The sequence below is a fragment of the Erpetoichthys calabaricus genome, chromosome 3 (genome assembly GCF_900747795.2).
Source record: "Erpetoichthys calabaricus chromosome 3, fErpCal1.3, whole genome shotgun sequence".
NCBI lineage: Eukaryota > Metazoa > Chordata > Cladistia > Polypteriformes > Polypteridae > Erpetoichthys > Erpetoichthys calabaricus.
The window spans coordinates 34,710,617-34,718,722 of NC_041396.2; the positions used below are offsets into that span (position 1 = coordinate 34,710,617).

An 8,106-nucleotide genomic window follows, 5' to 3' on the forward strand; every position below is an offset into this window, starting at 1 on the left:
AGTCTTAAAAGGTTATATTTGATTGTTAAAACTACTCCTTGTAGATCTGATCCAACCAATTTCTAGTTCCAACTCTTTAGAAGATACTGTGTCAATAAAAGAATAAAAGTCCAAATAAATGTGAAATAACACAAGTAAGGAACTATGAAGAGACATAGTCTTCCCAAGATTTATTTCAAATTTCCCTTGAGGACAAAGTGTCTGTCTGTCTGTTTGTCTTTTTATAGTCTTCATCATTGTATTTTATGAAATAATTGTAAGTTCTCATCAGTAGGGAATACAGTATCTGTCAGTGTATAACTGAACAGATAAAAGTATGACTTTTTATTTACTTTATAGATATAAATATGTCAAAAACACAAGATTACTAACGTTGTTGATTTTTATATTGGTAAAATACACATCTTCTGCTTCTGGGGCCATGCTAGCTGCAGTGCAGTCATTTCACCTTTCTTGTCAGGCCTAAAAGAATGAATAATTTGAGAGACAGCAAGTAAAACAGGCATGACACTGTAAAATTAAGATGGCTAAGTCATCTGTCTCCTTACATTTCATTGAAAAACTAAAGGTTAAGATCTTGTTAAAAACATTTTTTTAATTACATGCAATGTCAAATTATCTAGATCCAAACATGTATTATTATATCACCTGAAACTCTCTTTTAAAGCTTACTCCATGTTATAAGTTGTGTTACAAGCGCTTTGATAGATTAATTTATATTTGAAAAGAATAGTGGAATCCAATTAAAATGGTTTGAGTCTTGGAATTATATATAGGTAAATATTTTTTTTTGCTTTTGAGTAAATTTGATTTTATTTAACACCACAATGTTTAGATAGCTGTTTGACCTCAAAGCAGATGTTCCACTAGTACACTTTAACAATTGTGCATTGTTTGTGTAAACAAGGATATGCCATTAGAAATGTAAGGTATCTGCCTACACACACACACACACACACACACACACACACACACACACACACATGCATGTGTTATAAGCTCCCAACTTTACAACTAGCAGCACTCTTGGTTCGTTAATGTAATAGCTGAGAGCATCATGAAGGGAAACAATCTGTAAGAAAATATCATAACTGAACATTTCAGGGCTAAGAATTACACAAGGTTCTTGTGATTTGCAGTAGTAATATAAAATATTTGCTTCTCAGCTCTGATGTTAGCTTTGTGTTTCTTTTTCCTCAGGCATTTTTCTTGGGAAAAGGTGATTGTAACAATTTAAAGTACATTCATGCTTAAACATTTGTGAATCATTCAAGGTGATCATTATTTTAGACATTACAGAAATTACATGAACCTGATACAGTATATAGAATAATTGTTTTAATTAAATGACTTCTCAGACATTTGAATCTCTAGACTGTAAATATGCAAAAATAAATTAACCCTTTTTAGCCAACAGTTTGCATCACTACCTTGATCCTCAATGACTTCACACAGTTGCATCCTCAATTATCATACTCTGCCATGTTGTTGGAGGAATTTTTTTCTCAATCTTTTTTTACAAAACTTTGTCATCTGTAATATTTGAAGGATGTCTTGCATGAACAGCCGTCTTCCGGTCCTGCAAACAGCATTTCAAGTAGCAGTTATAGTGGTAGAAGTCAGAGCTGGAGATCGCTGTTTCAAATCGATGGAACCCGAGTGTTAATGTCAATCAAAGCTCATATGGAGCCCTAGGCAGGGGCAGAGTCACTTCAGTTACCAAAACAGTCCCCCCAGTGTTTGGAGCACCCACCATTTAACTTTCATACACAGCGCTCCTCAGGTGGTGCCACCCAAGGCAGCCGCCTGTGTTGCCTAATGGACTGACAGGTCCTGCTGAGTGTTATTGTTGACTTCAGATATCACTTCTAATAATACTGGTTGAGCATAGGTCAGGTTAATTTTTCACTGCTGAGCTGAGATTTAATTGCTTAGTTGTTTCCCATTCTCCTAATTGTTTCCCATGTTCCTAATTTTAATTCCTTAAACAAGTGGTTCTTAAACTTTTTTTTTGTTACTCAATCTTGCCCTTCTCAGTGTCTTTGAGGACAAGTCCTTGACTATTGTCAGATCAGGGAATCGAGAATTGCTGCCACAGTGAATGGGGGGTGGGGGTGTGGACCCCCTTGGAGAATCTCCATTGGCAGTCATAGTGGAGCAATGTCAACTGCTTAAACTGCCCGTGGTGACCCATTTGTGAAACACATTTCGCAAACTGTACGCAACCCTTTCCAATTAAATACAATGATGAGTCACAAACCTGTGTGACCCATTTTAGGTCATAACCCATAGTCTGACAAACTATACTGTACCTTAAATATTTTTCACCCAGCACCATACTCACGAATTTGTTTGCACTGAGGTCCATAGGCAAAAGCACACATAAAAATGGGAAAGGTGCTATATAAATAAATGTATTATTATTATTAAAAATGTATGTGAATGGAGTAAAATAGCAAATCAACTCAGGGGATACTAATTTAACATGGCCAAAATGTTGTCATCAAATCAGGTCAGGTTGGGGAGCATGCACTGGTACAACATGTTGCTGTACCCATCACATGATGAAACAGCTTGGGATCCTGGTTGGCAGACATGAGGTCCAGTCCCACCCTCCGGAAATGACCATCTGTCTGCTGTAGCCAGGTGTTACGTGGGCAAACCCCTTGGCCTGGTCCAGCCACTCGGATCCTCAACAATGAGGGTCCTGTGAGCCAGATCACCCTCAGGGAATTGCTCCTGATGGCCATAGTGCTGTAACTGATGGTTCCTCACAATGCAGGTAATGTGCCTCATTCAGGACTCTGTGAGCAACTGCTCATTCGACACAAAGTCAAACCAGTGGTACCCAAGGATTTTCCAAAGAGACTCAGTACCGAAGGAGTCCAGTCTTCGTCTCATGTCACTGGATAGCATCCATGTCTTGCAACCATATAGTAAAACAGGAAGGACCAGGACTCTAAAGACTTGGACCTTTGCCCTTTTGCATTGATATTGGCAACACTGAACAGAGTTGGAGCAAGAACACACTACTGATGAACCCCAGAATCAACTGGGAAAAACACTGAGATTCTGCCTCCACTCTGCTCAGCACTCACGGTACCAGTGTACAAGCCAGCCATGATATTCAGCAACTCTGAGGGGATCCCGCGAAGTCCCAGGGTGTCCCACAGAGTGGCTCGATCAATTGAGTCCCTTTACGAAAATCAACAAAGGCTGCAAAGAAACTCTGCCAATATTCACGTTTGTGCTCCATGAGAACCCTCAGTGCCAGTATGCAGCCTACGATAGACTTCTCAGGTGTAAAACCAGACTGCTCCAGTCGCTGGTAGGTGAGCAAGTGATCACAGATCCTAATGAGGATGACCTTAGCAAGGACTTTACTCTGTACCGAGAGCAGTTATCCCCCAATAGTTGCCACAATCCAGGCGATCACCCTTCCCTTTCCAGATAGGGACAAGTCCTGTTTTCCAGTCATTTGGGATAATGCCTGTCTCCCAAATGGAAGTAAAGATTGCTTGCAATGCCAGGAGAATAGCCTTACCACCAGCCTAGAGAAGTTTGCCCCAGTTATCACAGATCCCTGCAGCCTTCCGTACCATCAGACAGTTCACCACCTGTGTAATGTCAGTGAGATTGCGTGGTTCACAGCTAATTGGAGGATCAGCATCAAGAATCGTGCTGTTGTTCATCAGAAGTTTGGAAATCATTTGACATGGTGCAGAATAAAGACAAACCTGGGCTTATGCATTGTTGAAGTTTGGGCATTGTCAAAGCTTTAAAATGCTGCAGAATTATGAAATGAAAATAACAGGCAATCCAGTGCTGCACCAGGTATTTGATGTTTGTCAAACATGGGCCCTCTTGTTGCGTCTAGATAGTTACATTTTGGAGTCGTCTGTCTGGAGAACATACGTCCACTACTTTTCAAGCTTGCCCAAATGGTCTGTGGTCTTTTTCTGCAGATGAGACTTTTTTTTCCTGACAACTATTCCATAATTGGCATTTTTGTTTTATATGGGAAGGGGAATTTTTTTGTTGTTCGAGACAGAAAACCTCTGCAGTCGTGGTGCATAGATCGAGACTAAGAGAAAGTTTATGAGAAAGGACCAAGAGAATAAGATGTGGTCAGAATTTCATGCCAAGGTCGTAACCAGTAAAATTAAACTGATCTGTCATCAAACTCTAACTGAAAATCAAAGTTCTTAATAACAAAGCTGAGTAAACACCAAACAAAATAAGTAGCATGTATGGCTCTTTGCATCCAAACTCAGATGATTCAGAATTGCATGCAACAACCTAAATACCTATCCTGTTGATGATTTCAAGTGTCGTGCACTCCCGGTGATTCATGGGCTATATCACCATTGCAATGCTATAGGTCTGAAATGGTAGTGGCCATATACAAACAAAATGGCTCCACAGAAAAAAGTTGAAAAACATCTGGGCTTTTAAAACAGAATCTTGTTAAATTAAAAGAACATCAGAAATTAATTCTCTAATGTAAAACTCACAGAAAAGATGCACACATCTTTGCAAATGAGTACAAAACACTTAAAAGAAAACTGAAAGAAAATGCTAGTCATAACAAGAGGCAGCTTGTTAGATTTCTGGAAATTATTTTTGGATTACAGTTTACTTTTTTTATTGTTCTTCTTGTAGCTATGGCTGATTTGTTTTTAAGAGGAAGTCCACTTCTTGGAAAGACTGCCATTGTTTTAAATGCCCTTAACCTATTTTCCTAACAGTGGATTTTATGGAGTTTGAAATTTTTTTTGACCTTGTCCAGATGGACATGTACAGTTCTTTTCCTCTGTTCTGCTAAACTTTCTTTAGTTAGATGCATAGGAGGAGTAACTGTACTGCACTGTTGCAATTAACACATCATTTCAGATCTTTACTTTCATCGGTTAGTGCAGTTAAGTGGTTAACAATGTGTCATTGCTTTATTTTGATGCCAGTCATATAACTAAGGATGTACTGTATTTATTTTTGCACTTGCACAGTTTCTGTATGCTTTTTAGTATTTTGTTGCATGACTATTTCAATTCACAACAAATCAGTGAATATACAATATTTCAAATATATTAAAGTTTTCATAGTTTTATAGATAAAACTAAGCATTATTTAGTAATTTTTATGTGGAGTTTAAGAAATTAATCTGAAAAGTACCGGCCAACGTTTTGGTATGGGAATCTTTAGAACATAGGCCGAGTTTAAGGGCAGTCGGGGGGCATGCTCCCCCCAACAGATGCACATCTTACTAAAATAAAGTTCCATTAAAGAGTTTTTTTTTATTTTTTAAGGATAATGTAAATATGTTGAAAATCAATGAATATGATAATTAAACCCATCCTACCTAAGCAATTTTCACTTGCATATCACCTGTTCTTTAAACAGAGAATATTCTGCACTAAATGAATTATGAATTACTTTACTGTTTCCGATTTATCTTGAGCGAGGTTATTTCAGCTTGTATATTCTGAATACAGTATTTTCTTCTTTTACATGTTAGATAGCTGCTTCTGTCAACAAACAGACCCTTAAGTACCTAGTTAAATGACCATATAGTGCACACGTGTATGTGCGTGTGTTCATGTCTTATACCTGAAAGTGCTCCCTGTATAAACCTTTTAGCAAACCTCGATCACACGTCACACACACCACTGTGAGAAAATATTTAGTAAGTAAAAATATCTCTTTGATGAAGTAAATAAATAATTTAAAATGCTTCCACTTTCCATCAATCCATTTTCTTAACCCACTTATCCAAAGCAGGGAAGCTCATGAGGCACAAGGCAGGAACAATACCTGGACAGGATGCCAGCCCATCATGTGGTGAACACACACATCAAGGGCCAATTTACAGCAGCCAATCCACCTAACCTGGCCATCTATCAAAACAGTTAACCCAATCCCAGAATACCGGTTACTATTTTCTAACTTGTTTAAAAAAACAAGAATGTGTTTATTTTGACAGAAGTACAATAAGCAGAAAACAACAAGAAGAAAAAAATGTCACATCAATATCATTAATGGATATACTTCTTTGCTTTTTCAGAATTTTAAATGTGTTATTGTAAGTGAGATTTAAGTTATTTTCTAACTTTGTTACAAATAATTTTTGATGTGTGACTTGGGATGTGGTTTAAATATGTTGCAGTTTGGCCTTGGCTCTAAAGATATGTGATTATATTTTATGGTTTGTCCAATAACCATAAAATTTGTCCATGCTTTAGACTGTGGGTTCAGTCTCTCTTCTTCCACTAGGCAGATAACTTAATGTGCCAGTGCTTACGTTATGGAATTCTGGTGTGTGTGTGTTTCAGGGGAGCAGGTTGGGGATGAGTGTCACCCTGTTCACTCAGCAACAGACTGGCACCCCATCCAGGGGTTGCTTGTGCCTTGTGTCCGATGCTTGCTGGAATAGGCGCCAACTGTCATTGCCAGCTGCCATTCCAACCCTACCCTGAGAAAGAAATATGGTTAAGAAAATATATGGATAGATTGAAGAGACTATGCCTTTATGACAATGATAAAGATTTGGAAAAGTAAAATTTGAGTACTACTTTTATATCATCCATGTTATTAATTTTTCTTTGTTGTATGCAAATTTCATGGCACGGCACGTAACACAGTACTGTATGTGCATATTTAGTTTAAGTGGCATCTCTAAATTCGTTCACTATGAGTCAATGTGGGTGTGGTCTCACGTGTGGCCGGCCACAGACATCCAATAGTTCCTGATGTTATCGGGAAAACGGATAACTAGGAAGATCAGGTTCACAAAATATGTAGATGGACCGACTTCTTTTCACTATCTGCGTTGTAATAGCAACTTACGCTAAAAGGAAAGGGTATAAAGATGAATTGCTGCAATTGTCTTTTACTACTGGCGGCACCGGTCAGCGTCAATACGCTGAAGGTTTCTATCCATCCACCAAAGCCATATTCCTTCTCGGGCACATGATACCGCTGTAAAATTTCTAACTCGGTTTTCCTAATACTGACAGAATAATTCGTAACCTAGCTTCGAAATTTATGACACGAATTGTTAATGACGCATGTTTCTGGCATGTCACAAGCATGGAGTCTGGTCCTGTAACTAATCTCCAGCTGGGTAAGGATTTCCATTTGCTGTCCTCTCGTTGACTTCTCTACATAATGAGCCTTTCGCCTCCGCCCTCATACGCAGGTACAGTACAGTAAAAGGAGGGAGACCGAAACTGGATATTTCTGGTTTCCTGAGACTTCGGACGTACAGCAACTGCCTGCGCACTTTTTTTTCCATCGATCTCAGTCGCAGCCTGCGCCAAGTAGTATCGGCGTACAGTAAAGCACCAGAGTGCAGTAACCTTTCTTGTATTTTGTTTCTACCTGCATATTATTATTACAATTTGTTATAATATATATATATGTTCTGCACATTCAGCAATATGATAACCAATTATGTCGCATACGCAAATATGAAAGCTGCCTCACCTTGAAGGACGCAGACTGCCCCAAGCGACCAGTTCGGAGAGACACCTGCCCGCTAGCGACCCGCTGACATCCTTCAGCTCCGCTACTTAATTTTTCCTTTTTATTTATCGTCACAAACAGCCGTCGATTACCTCCACGGCATTGGACAATATCCTCCACCCTCCGTTACTGCCCACCCTTTTCAATTGGATGGACGAGTTGTTCGTTACTGTTTGTGACGTCACTTGGGAGAGTGACGCATGTTTACAAACATTAGGCCGAGTCACGTGGCACTGGGAACCTTTTACCGTAACTGACTCTGTCCGCGGCCTTTAAAAATCACGCCCCGCCCCCGCCCTGTATGATAACTGGGGAAATCGTCTGGAAGCTGGAAGTTGCGTCTGTAAGGTAGCAGCCCTCTACCCCTTTACCTTTATGTCTTACTGCTTAAAACGAAGCTTCGATTAACTTCGTTGCGGGGCGGTGTCCATCCGCAGTATGTAGGCACTGCAAACTTAAACGGCCTTTTTTGGAAAAATAACCAGTTTCGCATCTGATTTTCATAAATGAAACCGAAGTTTATATTAAAAAATAGTGAGTTTAGCAAAGGAAAAAAAAAGTTGTTTTACATTCGTGTTGGACAAA

The 8,106-nt window shown here is 39.1% G+C and overlaps 1 long non-coding RNA gene across 1 annotated transcript in view; it reads right to left on the reverse strand.

Annotated features, from left to right (window-relative positions):
- The window catches only part of LOC127527158 (uncharacterized), a 108,471-nt gene extending 100,677 nt beyond the window's left edge, over window positions 1-7,794 (reverse strand). Inside the window, exon 1 of the long non-coding RNA XR_007934456.1 lies at window positions 7,483-7,794. This is a non-coding gene — a long non-coding RNA (uncharacterized LOC127527158). The remainder of the gene's footprint in view (window positions 1-7,482) is intronic.
- Between the last annotated feature and the right edge of the window lie 312 nt (window positions 7,795-8,106).